At 42.7% G+C, this 23,972-nt stretch overlaps 1 long non-coding RNA gene across 1 annotated transcript; it reads right to left on the minus strand.

Annotated features, from left to right (window-relative positions):
• Positions 1-16,605: 16,605 nt before the first annotated feature.
• Positions 16,606-18,134, minus strand: LOC126991332 (uncharacterized). The gene is made up of 3 exons (XR_007745408.1): positions 17,953-18,134; positions 17,527-17,661; positions 16,606-17,072 (listed from the first exon to the last, which is right to left on the minus strand). It is a non-coding gene; the product is annotated as an uncharacterized LOC126991332 (long non-coding RNA).
• Positions 18,135-23,972: the final 5,838 nt, after the last annotated feature.

A 23,972-nucleotide genomic window follows, 5' to 3' on the forward strand; every position in this document is an offset into this window, starting at 1 on the left:
AAGGGAAGGGAAGGGAACGGGAATGGGGGAGATTAATTCTACGGCTGTTAGATCTCGTCCCGCTATAGTTCCCCATCCCCCTATCGCCTCCCCTTCCCCTTCCCCTTCCTTTGCGAGTGTACTACTCCCTAAAGAAGACTCGGCCTCCGTGCCTCTATCGTCTCCACGTTCCTTGCTCTTCAAAGAACTTCCTTCGTGACAGTTCTGATCGCTTTCAAACTTCCTCAATCAATTACATCATCACTGTGTCCCGTGTTTTAAATCCGACAAGCGAAAGGAAATTGGTACACATTATTACGTTGTCCAGACTCTTTTTATTATTTATTTATTTACTTATTTATTTATTTGTTTTTACATTTCGCCTATGGCGCCAGTAGGCTTTCTTGGCGGGGCCTGGTGGTCGGCCACACCCCACTATGGCGCAAGTAAGTGTTTAAAGTGGCGCCATCTTGCTTTGCTTATGCTGCTCTCCGGAGCTCAACTTTGATCATCTCTTAGAGAGAAGCTAGAGTCCGGGTTGATAGGTGGTCTTCAGTACAGCATAAGGGTAGTCTTCGGCCACTCGGCGGTGACTGAAAATTTGCCAGCTTGATTGTAGCGGCGGGCGGGACGCGAACCTGCGTCCTCCTGGACGCAGCGCTTGCCTGCTGACCACTCAGCCACCACCTCTCGTGTCCTAAACCAAGCGAAAGGAAGTTGGTACACACTATTACAGTCGTCTCCACTTTGCTTGTAATTGTTTCCATCGCGATAATTACGATCGCATGAAACTTCCTTATTCAATTAAATCGTGTGTTCTTTATCCTTCAAGCGAGCGGAAGTCCAGACGTATAATTACACTCGGTGCCTTACTCTACACCGTACAGTACGTCCCGCACCACACACGCTGGATTTTTTTAATCCCCCCCCCCCCCCCCCCCCGCCCTCTTTCCATCCTTCACCCTTCTTCTTTCCCGTCATTCTCAGTGGCACACACCCCGCCTCCCCACCCATCTCTTTCATACAGAGAAGCCCTATCTCACCTTATCCTTCCTCACCCTCCTGACACCCCCCTCCTCCTTCCTCCACCTCCCTCCCCCTTCTCCTCCCCCGTCACCCTCATGAGCGAGGGACCTGTACGACTACTATAGTCCGGCTGGTTGCCGAGGCCAAAATTCGAGAAATTTACCAAATTCTGGCAACACCGGATTTCACCACCTTACAGCATAGTATATCGACTGGGTAGTGTAAATTTGCCATCCGATATCTCTAAGTGCCTCAAAAATGGCCTTATTTCAACCTAATGCGGGTCGATTTTGGCCCGGCTGGGCACCAAGCGTAGTAGTGACCCGTGATTGACCTCCATATAGCGAAAGAATTGCGTAAATTGCTTTATTTTCAATGAAATCACATGTATGGCGACAATGATTTTTATTTTTTTTTTATTTTTATGTAGGCACTCACTATGATACCTATGATACCCAATGAATATTTTATTGTTTGTATAGCTGTTACAGGACTTATGTATTTTATTAGGTGATGAGTTGCTCTAACATATTACAGCAGCAACACGACCACAACACCAACATATTGAGTAAATAAATATGTGATTGGACTTTCATAGCGTTTTTCTGAAAACCTAGTTTTTTTGCACATTATGCTAAAAAAAGGCCAGACTATTCGTCCTAGAACAACGATATGCATATCACTGGAAAGAGCTTGATTTGCGCTACAATGTTTGGGGATTAGATTTTCTATTTTCCATTTCATTCATCTACAATTAGTCTGTGAAAAAATTAATTTACCCGAAATTAGTCGTTGCAAATTTTGCACTAACTTTGTACGGCCCTAATTCGACTAATTAGAACTCATTCAAAAATTTGCCTCCCAAATCTTGTAGAGAAAATCAAGCCCTTTCCACTGATATATATATTTTTGTCATAGGATAAAATGTGTAGTCTGTTTTTAGGTTTAAGGAAAGTTTGTTTAGTTTCGCACTAATTTGGCTCTAATTCGATAACTAATTGCCCAATTCTAATGAAATTTTATGGGTACATACAGTGTAGGGTACCCTATAACTGTGCCACATTTCAGTTGCATCGGATAATAAATACGGAATTACTAATCGGCAACCAGCCGGTCTCCAACTGACCTCGCGTACCGTGCCTCTCACACCCTTCTCTCTCTCTCTCTCTCTCTCTCTCTCTCTCTCTCTCTCTCTCTCTCTCTCTCTCTCTCTCTCTCTCTCTCTCTCTCTCTCTCCCCGTGTCTCTCTCTTTCTCTCTCAATCTAGTATAAAAACAACTATGTTTTTGTATGATTGATTCTCTAGCTGTGAGTGAATACAAAGAAATTTGTACAACACTCGGCAGCGTTGCCACCGCAGCGTTGTCAGCTCAAATCGACCCAATACACCGCAGTTGCCTGTTGCTCTGCCTGCTTTAATTATCGCATTTCTGCCATTTTTAGTGTGTCTGCCATCTGCCATACAATGTCAGCCATATGGCATAATTATGATAAAATATGGACACTGTTCCTAAATATGGAATGCAGGACCGTCAAGCAAATTCTGATGAGTCATATGCAGGTGAATGGTGAGGTGCCGCTGGGGATGGCCAGGAAGTGGGGAAGGAGTGGTCGCTAAGAACATGAAAATATTACACTTTGACCTTATTTCCACACCACCCAAGGGGTAAAGAGTCTTGGTGTAGTTTTTTTTTAAGAGGTTTATTATTATTATTATTATTATTATTATTATTATTATTATTATTATTATTATCATGCATTGTTGTGCACCATACTCCCCGAATGAGAGTACACCACACTTTTCTCTCTCTCTCACACACACACACACACACACACACACACAGAGAGAGAGAGAGAGAGAGAGAGAGAGGAGTGTGAGAGGCACGGTGTGCGAGGTCAGTTGGAGACGGCAACAGGGTCTAGGGGGCTGTCTACGTCAGAGCCGCTACTTAAGATTTGCCGGACTATACACAAGCCTTGATGATGATGATGATGGATCGCCAACTAGGAGAATGTTGCGTTACCTTGAGTCATTATTAGGAGTCCGGTGCAAAACACATCTCTCTCTCTCTCTCTCTCTCTCTCTCTCTCTCTCTCTCTCTCTCTCTCTCTCTCTCTCTCTCTCTCTCTCTCTCTAAAAAGATTAGACGATATTCATGAAAAATCTCTCTCTCTCTCTCTCTCTCTCTCTCTCTCTCTCTCTCTCTCTCTCTCTCTCTCTCTCTCTCTCTCTCTCTCTCTCTCTCTCTCTCTCTCTCTCTCGTACAGCCACCTTCCTTCTCCTCTCGACAGCACCAAACACCCGCCCCTCCTCCTCCTCCTACTCCCCCACACTCTTCTCCTTTTCCTCCTCCTCTCCCTTCTCCTCCTCTTCCTCCTGGACACTCGACTGCTCCCGGCCAAAGAAGACACGGAGAAGCGCTCTAATCACACACACACACACACACACACACACACACACACACACACACACACACACACACACACATAACCTTAGTTCCACTCACTATAGTCTGTTTCATTCCGTCTGGCCACCAACGAGGTGGGAAGTTTGATGGATGTGGCACCTGCGCATTTCTAGTTCGTGAATACGTGAAAATCAACTGTTGTGATATAAATTCAAGCTTATTTTTCAATAATATATTTGAATGTTTACTATGTATACAATAAACAACTCAGTCGTTTGCATCGATAATATAATATACAATTACACGAAAAGACAAGCTTGTATCAATAACATACTCACATCATGCTCGAACGATCTGTGGTTTTTCTAATTCATTGATTGGTAGCTCATTTCAGGTATATTAGGAGACATTTGGCTCTGCAAGCGCATATAAAAAATATCTTAATAATTTACTTCATGTAAATAGTGATTATTAATCGAAATAACATAAAATAGTAAATAATAACTGTTAAATGCGATGCTAGGCTATTTATAATATTAGGCATGTTATTTACCTGCCACGCATCAAAATTCCTTATGTATAGACACTTGCAGAGTCGGATAACACTTTATGTACCTGACTGAGATGAAATATGGGTATCTGAAAGACTATGAATCGTTCGAGTATGATCAGAATATACTATATGATATACAAAGAATTGTTCTTTCGTGTGCTTATATGGTAGATTACATCGATGCAAAGCGACATGTTTGCGGTTCATATAAAAAAAGACTTGAGGGTTTTTTGTGTACACAAACATTCAAATATATCACTGAAAAGATAAAGTTTATCTTCACGCAATCACGATGCAATGCACCATCTCCTGAATGCACCAGACCGAATGCACCCCCAGCCTAGTCTGAATGCACTAACTTTGTAGTCTGAATGCACCAACTGCTTAGTCTGAATGCACCAGACCGAATGCACCCCCAGCCTAGTTTGAATGCACCAACTTTGTAGTCTGAATGCACCAACTGCTTAGTCTGAATGCACCAAACCGAATGCACCACCTGCCTAGTCTGAATGCACCAACTTTCAAGTCCGAATTTAGTAATAAATGGAAGCCTCATTCACCACAGTGTTCGTTACCAAGAGTGTAACAGTAAATTAATACAAGCATCATACAGCAAGTCTTTATTATTCTTCATTAAAATTTTAAATTTTTGGTGGCGAGCTGGGTAAGTGACGAACCGGACTAGTGACGAAATGGGGTGTATCCTTCTGGATCCTACATATTTTCTTCTGTTTGCTCAGCCTTACTTGTAGAGAGAGCAACTTAGTCTCGTCATAAAGTATATTTTTGGCTTCCTGGCGTGGTCTTACGTCTCCTTCACTCACTACACATGGAAAGTGAATCCAGTCCTTATGTCTTGTGGTATTCATTGTAAATGTCTTGAAGGCTTGGAGATGTCTTCTCTGTACTCCCAGAATTATAACTGACCGAAGGCATAGTGTTGATACTGTCGAAAGTTATCCTAAACTACTGGTAAACACACTACCAGTAAACAGGCAGTTAGGCCTATTGTGTCAGTCAGTCAGCGCGCGACCTCATCAGTCAGCGCGCGACCTTCCTTGGGTTCACACGTGACTTTGCCCCGCTGCTGTGTGGTGCCAACTCGCTCTTTCCTCTGTTTTCCTCTGCTTTCGCGGTGTGAGGCGTTCTGTGCTTCTGTGAACTGCTGCTGTACTGGAGGACTACAAAACCAGGAGGATTACCCTGCCTTCTACTACAGACCGCTAAGTGTTCTGATTTTGTATTCACTTAGTTAGATAGTGATCCACCGTTACTCCTAGGACAAGTGTATTAAGCTTCCCACATCTGCACTAAATTCAACATTTTTTCACGCCAACCCAGTGCTACACGGTTTTATATTGCTTTTGTGTTTTTTATATTGCTTTTGTGTTTTCTTCTCCTTCTATTATTAGGATACTTTACTGTGCTGTGATAATAGGACTACGTGAATCAGGCGCGCCAAGCTACGTTAATTTCTAATTCCACACAAAACACTAGATAATCCACTTTCCGCGCAAACCTAGTGAACACAGTTATTATCTTCTTTACATAAGTGATTTCTCAGTATATTAATATTGGCCTATGTTTTGTCTTGGTGGGTAGAAATAACCGCGCCTTTTTACCCGAGACACACCCTTTTCCCCGGGGAATTGACCTGACTGCGACCTCACAGCAGCTGTTGGTTTGTTTTCCTAGATACACATTTTTGCCCAGAGATTTGACCTGACGACCTCACCGCAGCTGCGTACTTTGTTATCGTCTTAACGCGCCTAATTGTTTCCGTCTTGCCTCTCCCATATCTTCACCATGACGTCCCTCAAGCGTTGTTCTGGGTGTGGCCTTCGCATGGCCAAGCAGTACTTTCTTTCCAAGGACGTTTGTAGGTTCTGCGTTAAGACTCAGAAGGATGATCAGAGGATCATAGAGTTAGAGAATAGGGTTACGACTCTCGCCGCCCAGGTACACTTACTGGTTAGTGCAGCAGCAACAAGCCCCGCCTCCTCCTCCTCCCCTTCCTCTTCCTCTTCTTCCTCGTCCTCCTCCTCTCCAGTATTGTCTTCACCCACACAGCAGCCCCTCCCATCCTCCTCCTCCTCCTCCTCGACCATCTCCGATCTCCCCGCTTCCCACCCCTCCTTCTCCTCTTCTTCCTCCTCTTCCTCCTCCTCCTCCTCCTCGCCTTCCTCTTCCGTCCCCCCTCTCCCCTCTCCCCGCCCACCCTCCTCCTCCTCCTCCTCTCCCTCTTTCTCCTCCTTGTCCTCCGCCTCTTCGCTCGTCCCTCCCTCCCACACCTGTCCTTCACCTTTCCCTTCCCCCTCTTCCTCCTCCCTCTCCTCGTCCGTCCCTCCCTCCCCCACCTCACTCTCCCTTTCACCTACTCCTCCTTCCTCCTCCCCCTCCCCCTCCGCCTCCAATTTCTCGCCTTCCTCTTCCGTCCCCCCTCTCCCCTCTTCCCGCCCACTCGCCTCCTCCTCCTCCGCCCCCGCTGTTTCCGCCATGTCCGCCGCCTCCGCGCTCGTCCCGCCCACCAACACCCGTCCCTTACCTTCCCTTTCCCCTCTTCCTCCTCCTCCCTCTCCTCGTCCGTTCCTCCCTCCACCACCTCACCCTCCCTTTCTCCTTCTTCCTCTTTCTCCTCCTCCTCCTCCTTTCCACCTTTCACCTCTTCCACAATTTCTCCTCGTTCTTCACAGCAGGTCCCTCCCCTCCCTTCCCGCTCTCCCCTCCCCCCTTCAACCACCCCTCCTGGCCCCCCTTCCGACCGTCGGGTTCTTGTTGTTGGTGATAGTCAGGTTCGTTATGTTGACAGGTATTTTTGCTCCAAGGATAAGAACAGGACGAGGGTGTGTTTCCCAGGGGCAAGGGTGGGCCATATATCAAACAGGATTGAGGCGTGTATGGCAAGCGAGGGATCGAACCCCATTGTCTTTCTCAGCTGTGGCGGAAACGACGTTTCTTGTGTGCCAAGCGAGGACCTTCTCAGGCGTTTTAGAGAATTGTTAGGCAGGATACGTGACGCTGGTGGGTCGCCAGTAGTGTGTGGCGTCCTGCCAAGGAGGGGCGTTGGCGATGGATGGCTGTCCAGGGCGATAGCAGTGAACAGCAGACTTGCTGAGTACTGCGGGCGCAATGGGTGGCTGTTCGTCGACAATTGGGACCTCTTCTTTGGCAACGACGCCCTCTACGCCCGTGACGGGATACACTTGACGTTCAATGGTGCTGAGGCTCTCTCAGACTCCCTTGAGCGAGCACTTGGTACCCTGAGGGATTTTTTAGTATAGGCGAGGGGGGGAGGAGTAATGGGAGGGGACATCTAGCTCATAATATAACCAGGCAGCTTAGAAGTAATTCTAGGGGAGTAACAGAGGACGGGCTAAGAACCGTGAACGACAGAACCTTAGTGAAAAATGTTATGCCAGTCTTCTGTGACATTAACTATTGCACTAAGTGAGGGAACTGGGCCCGTATCTTCGACAACTATTAATACTAAACTTGGTATTAACTTTCGACTTTGGTATTAACTTCACTCTCAAAGTGTATCCTCAACAACTATTAGCCTAATACCTACTCTTAACTTTGGTATTAACTTGAGAGTGCTGCCGAGGACTTCTAAACACTTAATAGTAAAGTTAATAGTGAATCCCAGACGCAGACCCATATCAACATGGCCACCGGACTTCCTCGCCCAGCCCGCCTCCGCAATTTAGAGTTTGATAGGACGCTTTGGAACTGTATAACGATGGTGAACTTGTCAAGACATACATATTAGACCGTGCAGGAATGGAGTATGTGACTGATTTGGTGAGAAGAGAGCTACAAGATCCAGTTCAAAGGGAGCATTCCCTCACCCCGAGGTTGAAAGTGATTTTGACTTAAAGATACTTGGCTACAGGAAAAATGCTGCAGTATTCAAGTGATGAGTTTGGGGTAAGCCAGAGTAGTGTAAGCAGGGTGATTGTGGAAACTCTGGCCGCCCTCAGTGACCCGTAGGTAGTCGGGAGGTTTATCCAGTCTCCCCTTGATAGGGTGGAGATCCGTGTAAAGCAAGCAGAATTCTACCAACTTGCCGGTGTTGTGAGAGTGATAGACTGTACCCATGTGAAAATAATGGCACCAAAGGAAAACGATGTAGTTTATGTCAACAGAAGAAAAAAATAAACATAGCTTGAACATACAATTAGTGTTTGATGCCTTTGTTATTGATTAAAATGTGAAATATTCGAGTTAAGGAAAACAAAACATGGGAAAAAAAACTTTTATTTGTAGCAGAAAGGTACACACATGCAAATGAAAAAGATGACATTAAAATTGCATTAAAATGTCATTTAGAATATGATTTATAATTATTGTTGCTTTAAAATCAAGTTAGAAAACAAATTACTCCTGCCGGTTATTCATATTGAGATAATGGTGGTAAGAAAGCTTGTTAGAGACGTCTGCCAGTGTGAGGGAGGAGGAACGAAAGGTCAAGGTGACCACATCGCGAACATCATGACTTATGAGTGAAGTAAAACGAGGTTACTTGGTTTCTGTTTACAAAGTTCCAAGTGGAAAAACAACTTTATTGTGAAGTCAGTGTATACTTTTCTGGAGTATTGTGTTTACTGAGTGAATTGGTGACCAATCTGTTGCTATTTGTGTCTTGCTTGAAGATATTCATCATTGGATTCAAAGCTATGGTATTAATGTGCAATAGTCATCATAACAAAATACGTAGTAATTAATTATATATGTCAACCTATTTATTTTCATGAGATCATGGTATGACCACTGAAAAACATAGCTTTTTATCTTGGCTCCATTACAAATTCAGTATATAATTACTCTATTAGTGGAATCTAGTTTTCAGCATCTTTTATTATTATGCCAATATTCTAAGCACTCAGCTTGCAAACATGCTTAGGTTTATGTTGTCAGCTTGGGTCGGACTTATGTGAACACTTTACCAAGTGACCTAAGATTACTCAATGCTCGCAAAGCTATGGTATTAACGTGCAATGGTCATCATACCAAAATACGTAGTAATTAATTATATATGTCAACCTAATTATTTTCATGAGATCATGGTATGACCGCTGAAAACATAGCTTTTTTTTATCTTAGCTCCATTACAAATTCAGTATATAATTATTCATATATCCAATAAAGTAGTGGAATCCAGTTTTCAGCATCTTTTATTATTATGCCAATATTCTAAACACTCAGCTTGCAAACACGCTTAGGTTTATGTTGTCAGCTTGGGTCGGACTTAGGTGAACACTTTACCAAGTGACCTAAGATTACTCAATGCTACCATATAGGTATACTACATCTTTGATTGTGAGTGCATCAGAGAGCACTGGAGAGTAGCATGAGTCTAATTAGGTGCTAATGAATATCCTGCCTGCATCACAGACTACATAAAATGAAAATATGATCAGTGCCTAAAGGTGTTATAAGCTAATGATGGTAAATATATATATATATATATATATATATATATATATATATATATATATATATATATATATATATATATATATATATATATATATATATATATATATATATATATATATATATATATATATAAATATATATATATATATATATATATATATAAAACTGTCTGCCCTAATGTCCCTCCCACTTTTGAAGGCCAAATGACACCCCTGATTGTAACAATGCATCTTGTAACACCCATGACTGGGTGCCGGTGCAAATCTCCTCATTTAACACCGAGAAATTAATCTAGGCTCTAGGGAACTCGGAAAAATCCAAGTTAGAGAGTGCTGGCTGTGGAGATTGAACCAGTGACCTTCGACATACAAAGCCATGTCTGTCAGTCGAGCCAATAAAGGTAAAGGTAAAATTGGGGCATACGCTGTAGCAGCGCGTGGCCTCGGTGCTCATCTCCGTAGCATTGGGCCTTGAGCCTGTGGTGGGAGGGAGCCCATTACCCCGGGACACAGGGCCAGTGTGACATCCGGGTTACCACAGTTTCCCCAGGTAATCATTTATCGACCAGCCCGAAAGGGAGGATGATCAGCTGGGTGAGCTGCACGCCGACTGCCCAGGCCGGGATTCGAACCCGGGCCCGCGTAGAAGCCAGGCATGCTGACCACTAGACCACGGAGGCGTATTGGAGCCCAATCTCAAGTGAACCCACTCACAATGGCACACAATTTTTTTCCCGTAAATTTTGTGCTTTGAATGAATTTGCTAACCATTTCTGTCGAAAAACAGCACAGATTATTTTTCACCCCTTCCACCCTAACCTCCTCAGTAATAAAAAAAAAAGTGAAAATCATAGCCTTGAGGCAGTAATATTCAGCCCCAGCATCAAAAAATTATACTGCTGCCCTTTGAAAGGCATCTCTTAACTCCGATGAAGTAGGTGGTGACTGTGGTGGAGCAGCTTCATTGTCATCCCTTGCAGTGGCAGGTGTCATTGGGCCAGCAGATGATGAAGCAGTGGCTGGTGTCATAGGGCCAGCAGATGATGAAGCAGTGGCTGATGTCATAGGGCCAGCAGATGATGAAGCAGTGGCAGGTGTCATTGGGCCAGCAGATGATGAAGCAGTGGCTGGTGTCATAGGGCCAGCAGATACTGAAGCAGTGGCTGTTGCCGGAGCAGCTAATGGTATCTTTTCCACAAGTAATGAACAATGTGCTGGGATGGTCTCTAGCAATACTGATAAAGTGTGTATCTACAAAGAATATGAATTTAAGGGTGATTAATAAATTGTTTTAATAAGAATATAAAAGTTTTTGCCAAAAACATACAGGCCAGTCAATATTTCACTGCTGCTTGACTGTTGCTGCTGTCCTATCCCTAGCACATCATGTCAATGCTGAATGGGTTTGGTACCCCTTCAAATACATGAGACGAGCAGCCTATGATGTCATACACCAGTTTATCTACCACAGTTAATGTCATAGTTATATAGGCAGGCGCCTGCGTATCTGTGGTGCCACACGTGTGGGGCACTCAGGTGCTGGGGGAAATGTCATTGTTATGAAGGGCAGGGGTAAACCAGTGTATGCTGTGAGGCCTTGGTGTGGAAGTTCCCTGTCTGAACTGTGCAGCTAATCCCCCATACAGTGAGGGCCTTTTTTACTCCCTCAGGGGCTGTGCAACTGAGAGAGTGGTGTACATGAGTGTGAGTGTGTGAGCAAGTGTGTGCCTGTCTTGGCTAAAACCCTTCACTGGGGTCAGACAACCAAGGTATTTAGATAGTCATTGACAGATGAACATTAAAAAAAATTCTATATCAAATATGCAGTTCACTGCTATGAACTTATTAACTTTAAGCTGAAATAAAGGCATTGTGGCCAGTATAGCTGCATTCTGTGAGCACATAAAAAACTAACTAATATAAGTTTTACATTTAAAGACATAACAACTAAAAAAAATTACCAGTCTGCCGCTGCTCATTCTTGCACTTGGCAATGCAAGGCTTTGATTTTTGTTGTACGTTGTACCAACGCCTCTCACAGTCATCCTGCGTACGGGTCCACTCCCAGGGAAGGCACTGTCAGGGTATAAATGTGAAGCAAGTTTCTTAATTGTTTCACTATGGCATGCTTTTTATTTCACATACCTTCTCCAATAACATTTAATACATGCTGTGATGGAAAGCTAAATCAGTACCAATATTTTATTTACATGCATCATAAGACATTAACTTTTTAGTTGTTATGAACATGGCCATAAATACTACTTTTCATTGCCTACTTTTCTAAAATGCTTTTCTCTAAGTAGGAGGATATTACACAATACAGCTATACAAAAAAATTCAAACATTAATCTTAATTCCATTCTTTTGAGTACTTCTAACCTAACATTATATCACCAGAAACTGTTTGACCAATGCTATCAAAATAATATTTTAATCTTACTTTACCATTCTCATCAAATCTATCTATTCCGATATAGTCTTAACATAAAATATTTGTAAAAGTGTTGAGAGCCTGGCATGCCCAACCCACCCACCCCCCAAAAAAATATAAATAAGGAATAAATAAAATAACAGGTAAATATGACTTGACTCTCTTATACTAACCCCCTTTCCACCCTAACAAACTTGGGGACCTACCAAGTTAGGTTAGGACGTGTTTGGTAGGACATGTTTAGCAGGAGTTGATTGTTGAGGGAGTGTGGGTTGCTGCAGAAATGGTCATGATGATGTTATTCACATGGAGCAGTAGGAAAAAGTATGTCCTGTTTGGAAACTCTGTGGTTGTGTTTGTATACAAAAATACCCATTTGACGAGGTTAGGTTAGTTTGCAAGTTACTTGAATCATGAATATGTGAATATGTAACAAAAAAATAAAAGCATTAACCTTAATTTCATTATCTTGAGTACATTCCAATCTAACATTATATCACCATAATCTGTTTGACCAATGCTATAAATATACTATTTTGATCTTACTTTACCATTCTCACAAAACCTACCCATTCCCATATAGTCTTGACATAAAGTACTTGTAAAAGTGTCCATAGTCTGGCATGCCTAGCATCCCCCCCCCCCCCCAATAAAAAAAATAATAATAAACAAATAAAAATAAATAAAGAATAAAAACAGGGCAAATATGCCTTAACTATCTATACCAACCCCCTCTTCCCCCCCAACAAACTTGGCATGTTAAGTTAGGATGTGCTCGGTAGGACAGGGCAGGTTTGGCATGGTTAGGTTTAGTTATGTTAGGTTGTTGAGGGAGAAGGGGTTGTGGCAGAAATGGTCATAATGAAACTATTCAGATACAGTATGAAAAGGTATGTTCTGTTTGGAAGGTCAATGGTTGTGTTATTATGCAAAAAATACCCAATTGATTAGGTTAGGTTAGTTTGTAAGCTGATTGAACCATGAATATGTAATTACTAACCTTGTTACAGCTTCTGCCACTTCAGTCCACGCTCTCTTCTTATCCTCAGGGGTGATACTCTTCCCATAACACCCTCTGATTATACGTCTTTTTTCTTGAATTTGATGTAAGAAGACCGTTTCATCTGGCGACCAATTAAACTTACTCCTTTTCTGCGCTGGTTCTCCGGCCCGTAGATGTGCTCATTGGGGCAGATGACGTGGTCATGGTGCGGTAATTTCAGCAGAGCAAGTCGTGACGCAGGAGGGGAGATACGGGTATTGACGAGTGACGGAGTAAAAACAGCCTTTGAGGCTGCTTCTATCTGCCACAAAACTCAGTATTTTCTTGTGTATGCCATTTATTATGTTTCTGTTGTACATTTATACATCTTTTCTTTATTATTCTTTTGAAATATTTACTTAATTCATGTCGGATGTTTACGTTTTGCACGGAGGCGTCCTTAGCAACGAGCCCGCCATAAAGAAGAAGAAGAAGAAGATAATAGTAGCCAGGGATTTGCTAATACTTACACTCACAGTTGACGAGGATAGATTTTACTCTTAATAATTTGAAACTATTAACTTTGATAGTAACTTTAAGAGTAAAAGTTAATAGCTCGTGAGGATACGGGCCCAGGCCTACGTAGAGGTTGTGTTAGTATGTCCAGGGTTAGTTTTAGGAGCGCAGTAATAGTTTGACAAGGCTTCTGCACCATGAACGCAAATAAACACTCATGAGAACACGACCAATCTCCTTTCTGGCCTTGGAGAATAGTTACTGTGACATTCGGAAGCGTCTGAGAATACGGACCTAATAGCTACACGAACAAGCTCGCCCCCACAACCTACGTATACAGTTTGTCGGCCCGAGCTTAAGAGTCAAATTAACCCGCGACTATTGAGCACCTCGGCAACGAACGTGTTTCATTAGCAGGCGCAGCAATGACGGGTGCCGCAGTATTTCCGTGGATGGTTGTTATTGCCGCGCCCTGTGCCCATTACACACATAGCCAGGAATTTAAAACCTAATCAGAATACACGCAAAATTTCCTTCATAATGGCCAGCTAAAGGAAAGGGAGCTTGGGAGACACAGACAGGGTGACGTGGAGATCGGCCTGTGAAATAAGACGACGAGGGAAAGAAGGAAAGGAGTTTAGTTATAATAGAGACAAAGTTCTATTATATCCTTCCACACATATGGCAGGGAGGAAGTTGATAGCTGTCGCAAGTACCGAAAGAAGCCAACTCAATGAATACGACATAACACAGACTTGGGAAGGTCATATGGTGCGTAGAACTGATAACAATTGGGCAAGAAAAATAACACAATGGCAACCCAGGAAAACTTTACCTTTATGCTGATTAGATATTACGGGATAGGGGTTTAAGTGCTCCTTCTGTACCTCTCTTCGCCTTCCTCCATGATCCAGCCTCTTCCTCCAACCGTAAGCTCCCTCTTGCCTCCACACGGAAGCATAAAGTAAGAATATAATCTGCCTTTATTCTGATTAGGTATTACGGAATGGTGGTTTAAGTGCCTCCTCTACCTCCTCTTCGCCTTACTTCATGACCCAGCCTCTTCCTCCAAATGTCAGCTCTCTCTTGCTACCTGTACACGATGAGAACAGATGTTGTCTTTATTTTCATCTGCTATTAGGCTATATACATGCGGACTGATGGTCTTCTACTTCCTCTTCGCCTCTGCCTCCGACTGTCAGTTCCCTTTTGCCACATACCAACAGAAGAGAATATGGTGCGAACTAATTTTGTTCTTATTCTGCTTCGCTATTCGGATATACTTACTTAAAACACGCTCTGTATACTCTATCGTAGGACGTTATGCATCCTTATAGTGTCTTCAACCTATGTCTGTTCCCGTACTCCATGATGCTCGCCTCCTAGCTCCCAGCATAAAGGTAGGTAGGTAAGTAGAGAGATAGGCGGGTAAGTAAGTAGTTAGGTAGGTAGTAGTAGGTAGGTAGGTGGTAGGGACAGACCGACCCCATTGGGTAGGCGGTGGCCGAAATGGTAGCGTACTGGGCCCACATTCACCGCGTGATGGACGACGCGGGTTCGAATCCCCACGCTACCACTCGGATTTTTCAGTCACCGCCGAGTGGCTTAAAACTACCCACATGCTGTCCTGAGGACCAGCCATCAACCCGGACTCTAGAGGAAGCCGTCCAAGCGAATCAAGAACGAGTTCCGGGGGGCAGCATGAGCCAATGCAAGATGGCGCCACTATAAACACTCCCCTGCGCCAGAACGGGCTGGGCCGACCATCAGGCCCCACCTGGAAGAAGCCTTGGGCCGACCATCAGGCCCCACCGGGAAGATGCCTACCGGCGCAACAGGCAGCGACGTAAAAAAAAAAAAAAAAATAAAATAAAAAAAATAAAAAAAAAACACGTCAAAGGCAGAAAGGGTGAGAAGGGAGCGTGCTGAAGCGAGTATGCCCGCGGGACAGACTGGAGCAAGGCGTCAACTCGAGATAACGAGATTCACACCTCCCTGGGCCACTTACCCGGCAGCGAGGAGTGGGCGGCCTCAGGTAATGGGACTGCCCGGGCTGCATAAACCCGAACTGTATTATTGTTCGGCACCATTGGGTTAAAAGTGGTTGAAAAAGGCCGTAGAGTCATGTCATCATACTCAGTATCCATAATGGCCCCAAGACGCAGAAAACGATGCTTTTATGGATAACTAAGAAAACTGTGAGATTCTATGCTCAGCTTAAATAAACATAAGCTTTCACATTATATATGCAATTCTTAGTCTGACTATATAGAATTTCTCTCTCAGCTTAAGTTTTATTATTTCAGGATTTATTCATACACTACTTTTATTCTTTCTCTCTTTATTGTATATATGATTAGTTATGTAAAATGTATTAACAATAAATAACACTCTACTCTCTCCTCTAAATGTTCATCAGTTTTCCTCATGCGGTCAATTTCATCTTAAGCTTAGAAAAACGGGCAAACCTTCTTTATATTTACAAATACCACAGAAATCTGTAACCGACGCTCAAAATTTATATTTCAATGCATGTACAATACTCCCTATCCTAGTGGCCACTCCCGTGTGACTTAGCATTAGCCACGTTCTGCGCAATATTTTGGGACAAATTTCGCGGTCGTTTTGGTTTTGGGTTTGGTAAGTGGCTCGGTCGTCGTCCCTTACCAAGAGGGGCTGCACCTCTGGGTTTTCCTGGCCCTCTTCTTGCGATAGATGTTGGCTGGCATCGAATTTTTCCTCTGCCAGCTCCCTTATTGCAAAGGCCACTTCCAAAGGTCTGCAGTATGCTGTTCAGCTGATTCCCACTTTTCACAGTCTTTATCCCTATCCTAGTGGCCACTCCCGTGTGACTTAGCATTAGCCACGTTCTGCGCAATATTTTGGGACAAATTTCGCGGTCGTTTTGGTTTTGGGTTTGGTAAGTGGCTCGGTCGTCGTCCCTTACCAAGAGGGGCTGCACCTCTGGGTTTTCCTGGCCCTCTTCTTGCGATAGATGTTGGCTGGCATCGAATTTTTCCTCTGCCAGCTCCTTATTGCAAAGGCCACTTCAAAGGTCTGCAGTATGCTGTTCAGCTGATTCCCACTTTTCACAGTCTTTAACCGTCTCACAGCAGTACTGAGGGCTGCCGCAGTGTCACTGTTGGCATATTTTTCGACCACATTTTGGAATGTAGCTACAAACTCGCCAACATCTGGAGACTGGTGCGGATTTTCATCTTGATTCTCGACGTTCACTTCAGGAGGCATTAGCTGGATCTCTATGCTTTCCTGGGATTCCTGAACAGGAGAAGCACAGGCAGTTTCTTCTTTTTCTAATGTTGGCTCCAACAGTCCTCTAAAAAAGCCTTCGGGTGGAACTTTCTCGTCGCCTACTGCCACTGACGCCAGCCACCGTCTGTTTTCAGTAGTGGCAGTGAAGACTTGGGGCAGGACCGTCATGCTGTAGTCTGCACAGGCAGCTTGATGTTTACACAAGGAACCATTTTCCCCTGCAGTACACTCACAAAATCCAGTCACAAGATCTACGTCGTACTGAAGGGATGGAGTAGACTGGCTCTGGACTCTGTACTTTCCGTTACCTTGGAAAGTAACCATTTCTAGAGGCAGTGTAGCCGTGCTTAATGATTTCACTCTCCGTCTGCCAAGCGCAACGTCCACCAGCCTCTTCTTCATGTAGCTGTCAAAGATTTCGGCCATGAAAATGATCAGCTGCGTTGCGTTGTATGCCTTGCATCTAAAAAAAAGAGAGAGAGAAAGAATAAATAGACAAGTAAGTAATGTTCTGCAAACACTTAAATGTTGATAAGGGGAAGCAACAGAATGCAACAGAATATTAGATTCAGGGGGGAACTTAATTATTAGAAAGGAAAATATGTTGTGTATGTGATTTACTGTAATGGAAACACTTGAATATAATAGGCAGTAATACCCTACTTACAATAATCACGGAAATCAAGAAAATTAAGGACATTGTCATCACTAGTAACGCAGATGAGTTTGTTGATGATGCGAAAATATGTAGAACAAAAAAAAAAAAAAGTAATAGAACACAGTCGAGCTTTACGAGAAGGCCTCCAATTGTACAACTAGTCAGTAAAATGGCAGTTTGAATTTCATGTTGATGTATGGTACTTATATTAATAAAACCAGCCATCACAAATAAGAAAGAAACATCCCTTGGCGCTTACCTATTAAGAACGACTTCCTTAATGATGCACATTGTTGCCTCACAGAAGTTGTTGGTGTGATGTCCACGTAGCACCGCACCTGCCCTGAACGTTATCGCCCACTCGTCACTCCTTTCCATCAGTGAGCCTAGATAGCTGAAATAAGAAAACAAAAATAGTTGTTAGACCTAAATACTGGGTGTTCAGAAGAGCATGGAAACTCACACGACCTTACATTAACTATTTACAAAAGGCCAGCAAACATCTAGACAGCTCGTGAAGTCTGTAGTAGTAGTAGTAGTAGTAGTAGTAGTAGTATATAAATGTTATCAATTATTATGATGATTTTGAAAATATTAAAAAAAAATGCATTATCTGTACTTATCATCCATATTACGAAATCACTATTGTTATAGATATGATTAACATTATGGCAATATACTGTACCTTCTAAAGTTAGGATACTTCTCCGAAAGAGGATTAGCCTTGAATTTTCCCCATGACGTGAATAAATCGTTCTTCGTTGCTGAATATACGAGGCTTTTCACTATAGTCATAAGTTCCTGGCGATCTTCTTTCTTGATTTCGTGTCTCGAGTCCAATAGCCACCTCCATACTTGTTGTAGAAAATGAAAATGCAGAGGAACTGTCGAGCTCCAGGCCAGGTTGCTGCTAGGGCTTTCCTCATGGCATCGCAGTTGTCAGTCATGAAAGTCTCCGGCGTGCCCTTCCCATAGAAGGCCTTTTCTGCTACAGCACTCTTAACCATTTCAAAACCTGTAGATAAGAGCAAAGGTGATTAACTTCAGATATATCCAAGTATGCGTCCAGAGCACAAGCCAAGCTTCACAGAAATGACAGTTACCCTAGGTTTCCAACCGACCCTTTGTGTGTGCGTGTGTGTGTGTGTGTAGAGAGAGAGAGAGAGAGAGAGAGAGAGAGTTAGTATGCAATACGAAGACCATTTCTATGTATTTCTCACACGCACAATATACCGATTACAAATCCACAGTCGGAGTTAACAACATTCAGTAAATGGAAAATTGTCAGACTTACCTTTTTTCAGTGTTGCTTCATCTTGGGAAGATGTAAACAGCACTGCCAGTGGAGCAGCACCTGCTGGTCCAGCACAGAGGAAGGAATAACTGAAGTGTTGAGTTGGTCAACACATCCCGTGGCATCCACAAAGATTACTTCTCCAGCTTCCCTAAATTTAATGTGGACTCTCTTCATAAAAGCTGTAACAAGTACTGCAGTAAAACTTCCTTCTGATATGTCCTCCAGTATCGTCACATCTGGGTTATTTGCGGCATACTTTCTGATTGCCTCTGCCATTGATAAGTTCTTCAGGCCACCATGTTCATTCTTCAGCCATTCGTCTCTCATATAACTGATAGCACGAGGCGATGGGTTTATAGCATGATTGGCCTGTCCAAATAAGTCATCACACAGCCCAATTTTAGGACATGGAATCTTCCAGCCTGATTAGCAGTCATTCCTGAAAATTGAAAATTGAACGTATAGCAGAATGTGTTGTCCATGGTGCTCGCGCAGACATGAATAATGTACCTAGCTATTAAAATATTCCTTAAATCTATGTCACATGCAGTCTGAAGTGTTAAAATATTACACAGTCAATAGTGCAAGTGCACTAAGAGACACAACATAAAATGCTACATCAATCCTGCTTAGAAATTAGTATTTTCAGAACGAAAAACGAAATGAAGTAGTCAGTGAACAATTAGTTACCGTACCTTGCTCAAAAAACTTAATCAAAGTCTCCCTCGTTTCCGGAAGTACCCTAAGCTGGTTCAGAGCTTCTGCAGACTGTAGAGAGTGATTGTGCTGTCCCTTCAGTTTTACGAAGCATGGGTGTGTGGCCATCAGTTTGTCCTTCTTTACAGTGTCCTTAGTTATGAACCGAATGACAACGTCCATTGTTACAGGGCACCTACGAACAAGGTTAAGATGAATATCAAGAACAGCATAGATAAGAAATGGGGATGGTAGAAGGAGCTGCCTTGAGTACGAGAGGTTTGCAGTTTCCTTCATATAGTGTGTTAAAAATAACTGATATGTATTTTGAACCGCAGGGCATAGTAAATGTATCCTATTTATAGAACAAATTGTTAACAGGTACTTACCCAGTATATGTTCTCTTCTTTCCCAAGTGGCGAGCAGCACCATGATGACAAATTAGTATTTTATGAAGCAATTTTCTGCAACGGGCAGGATATACATGCTTGACGTTGAAGCAAGTGTTGGTTTTTCCCATGTATAGCTCCTTCCAACGCTGGAACTCTTCGTCGGTTTTCACGTTTAAGCGAAAATGCACTAAATCTTCTGTCTCGGTTAGAATGATAGTAGAAAAACCTTCGTCTTCGAAATCGAACACTTCTCTAGGTGTTGCCATGATGAAGTTTAGCCTCTGACTGAGTCCTCTCAGCAGTCACCACCAAACTGTGGCTGACCTGAGTGCACTTGACCTCATGCCGTCACTGCCCTCCTTGTTAATCACCTTGAACCATTTATATACTTCAATCATGTCTCCTCTAACTCTGCGTCTCCATTTAGGATCATTACTGCTTGACCTAAACAGTTTCTTTGGGATAAAGTCATTCTGAATTTCTTTTTTATTTTGAACAAAATTATTATATTCTTGATATAAATTTATAAAACTTCTAGAGAGACTGCTTGAATTAATTTCTATGCGGTCACTTCTGATGACCTCTCCTTGACCGAATCTGCTGTCTGGGGTGTTACCTGAACTGACCTGATCCTGACCTGACCTGACCTGACCTGAACTTGATGTCGTTAAAACTGTTAATAAGGACCTTGATGTAAACATAGTATATAAATATATCTCCACCATTAAATCAACGTTAGTAAAAACAAGAATTTTGTAGATGGTACAGCTGGCGTATATAAAATTGACTGTAAAGATTGTGACCTTGTTTATATTGGAGAAACTGTTAGAAATTTAGAAACTCGTGTAAAAGAACATCTATATGCTTTTCGGACATGTAACCTGAATAATGCTATGTTTAAACATGCTTCAGAAAATAATCACTCTATTAACTGGGACGACAGTCAGCTATTGTATAAATGTAATAACTTTAAGAAACGTAGAATAATAGAGTCTGCATGTATACAAAAGTTTGATAATTTTAATCTTAATGAAGGTAATTTTAAGCTAGACCCTGTAATCCGTTCTTTAGTGCTGACCTCATTACCCTCCCTAGGGAACTCAGGTCAACGTGAGGTGGATAGGGGTGGGGGTGAACAGGACTAGTATGGGAGAATCAGGTAGACGTGACAGAGTAGAGTGTTATTTATTGTTAATACATTTTACATAACTAATCATATATACAATAAAGAGAGAAAGAATAAAAGTAGTGTATGAATAAATCCTGAATGATCATTAAGAAAAGTGCATTTTATATATATATATATATATATATATATATATATATATATATATATATATATATATATATATATATATATATATATATATATATATATATATATATATATATATATATATATATATATATGCATAGAATAAATAATAAAACTTAAGCTGAGAGAGAGAAATTCTATATAGTCAGACTAAGAATTGCATATATAATGTGAGGGCTTATGTTTATTGCAGCTGAGCATAGAATCTCACAGTTTTCTTAGTTATCCATAAAAGCATCGTTTTCTGCGTCTTGGGCCATTATGCATACTGAGTATGACGACTCTACGGCCTTTTTCAACCACTTTTAACCCAATGGTGCCGAACAATAATACAGTTCGGGTTTATGCGCCCGGCATCTCTCTCTCTCTCTCTCTCTCTCTCTCTCTCTCTCTCTCTCTCTCTCTCTCGACGTTCCTTTAGTGCTGAAGCAGACTCGTGGGTGTCCGTTAATGTAGTTTTGTATCGTGTGCTTCGGTCTGCGCCTCGCCTCCCATTCTGCCAACAGTTAGATATTCTTGTACGTTAGAACACATACACGTACATGAGTCTACCATATTTTTTTAATCACCCATTTTCCCATTCACTCATTCATTCGTTCATTCACTTTTCCTTCAGCCAGTTTAAAGCACAGACAGTTTAAAGCACAACAAAATATTTTGTATCAGCATCAGCTTGAATTTCGCGCGGCTCTTTCGGTGATGAAGTTGGCGAGATTCTCCTGTTGTATGGCTCTGGTGCTGCCCTCATTTACAAGACAGGACATCAGTGGACTTGGAGATGCACTGCTTGTTACAATTGCTGTACGGGATGGCGGCTTCATTCTTGTCTCTATTTTTTCTGTCGCATTCAAGTTTCAAATAATCTTATCTCCCGTTCGTCTCATCAAAAGTTCGTTCACACCTTTCTAGATACTGTAATGTTTTGTGTCGCAGCTTTTACTGATACTACGGATCGTACTCTAAAACATTTCGGTACTCAGGTCCATGTTTTGAAGGTATCGGGCTCTCATAACGACTATTATCCAAGGTCCCAGAGAAGACTAACCGGGTTTCCATAGGTCATATCCCCGTTCAAGGTGCAGAAGACCGGTAAATCTATCAATGGGATAAAAAACGGTCCATAAAACTCCAGCAACTTCTACGAGAGGCTTTTCAAACAGGAGAACAGAGGAGCTGATACGTCTGAGAATACGGGCTATTTTTTAGACACCCACGTTTGGTTAGACTTTCGTGGAGGCTGCGCTATATAGTATTTCCATGGGTAGTTTTGTCCATATAGTGATCGTTTGACGAGGCTTAGTTGCACTACGCCTCTGACACTCCTCTTTCGATATAGAACTTGAAATAGCGATAGGAAATAAAATGAAAGGACGTCCGTTTGTGGGGGAGGTTTCCATTGTAAAGGACGAAGTAGTAAAAACACTCGCTGCAATATAGATCAGCGAGAGTAGCAAGTCATGTACCGAGGCAGTGCAGGAGATGAGAGTCTTGCAGCCATCAATATTATAACACTTGGCGGTAAAACAACACCAGAGAGCAGAGAGAAGTACAACACGGGAAAGGTTTGTGAGAGGCTGAGGGTAACGGGAGGGATTCTGAGGGCATATTCATAAACATTTAGACGCCCAACCATAGATATTTGACACGGTTTTCGTAAGAGTTTTGGGCATTTCCAGGGGTAGTTTGATGCTCCGGGTGGTAGTTTAGACGAGATTTATATTTCAAATGTCCATATTCTCTCTCTCTCTCTCTCTCTCTCTCTCTCTCTCTCTCTCTCTCTCTCTCTCTCTCTCTCTCTCTCTCTCTCTCTCAGACCACTACCACCATAACGAGAATAATTAACTATATATTCGTTTCATTACTTTTTTTGTTAACTTCCTAAAGCAAATAATGAACCAGTATTCCCCTAAGTCATATTGAGGTACTTTTTTTTCCTCTCTCAGCCAATCCCTGAAATATCTTCGTATTAGATCCTTCCCTAAAGACGAAACTTCCTCCAAAATATATACCCGTGACCATACTTTAACCTTTCCAGCCCTTATACAGTAATGAAAGTTGGTTAGTGCTACTTATTATTTTTCTTTACCTGCTTCAGCTACTCAGAAATATCCTGGTAGCAGACCCTTCCCAGACAAGCCTTCTTCCAAAATAGGCATTCATTATTCTACCTTACCTTAACCTCAAACAGCGCATTAGCCCACCTCTGCACGGAAGCCAATTTCCGGGGCATCATAAGAGTGGGAGTCCGCGGCATTGTGCACTGTAATGGAAGTGAACCTGTAAGTGGGAGGCCGGGTGGTCATGTTCCTCGCCTTGCTCCGGCGGGACCTGGGGCCGCGCGGGGCGACTTGGTCCACCTGCCTCCTGGGTCGCGGGGGCACACGCAGGAACCGTCGGCACACCTTCATTAGGCACGCCTTCATTAGTTTGTGATTACTGAAACGTTCACATGACTAAGTGAGTAATGTTATAGGGAGATCCGCTAAAGCTGCGCGTGGCATCGGTGCTCACCTGTGTTGCATTGACCTTTGTGCCTGTGTTGGGTGAGAACCCATTACCACGGGACACGGGCAATTGTGACATCCTGGTTGCCACAGTTTATCCTCCCTTGGTTTCCCCAGGTACCCAATTACCGACCAGTCCCAAAGGGGGGTTGAACAGCCAGGCGGGTTTCACCCTGACTGCACAGGCGGGATTCGAACCCAGGCCCCCAGATTCGTAGTTAGGGATGCTAACCACTGCACCGCGGAGGCACAAAGAGAGTTCATGAGAAGCAGGTGATAATCTGAACATTCTGTCCCTTTGAAATAAACGGACATAAATACATATAAATACATAAACACATGGTTTTATCAGTTTGTAATTACTGAGTAAGTGATTATATGAAACAAATGTGCATCACTTTCAAACAAACAGATAAATAGACAAGCAGCTTCTAATTATGGCAATGATTTATTATTGTTTTACGAGGTACTACCACTATACGCGTGTACAAATTCAAGCCT

Source organism: Eriocheir sinensis, unplaced genomic scaffold (assembly GCF_024679095.1).
Source record: "Eriocheir sinensis breed Jianghai 21 unplaced genomic scaffold, ASM2467909v1 Scaffold261, whole genome shotgun sequence".
NCBI classification, from domain to species: Eukaryota; Metazoa; Arthropoda; class Malacostraca; order Decapoda; family Varunidae; genus Eriocheir; species Eriocheir sinensis.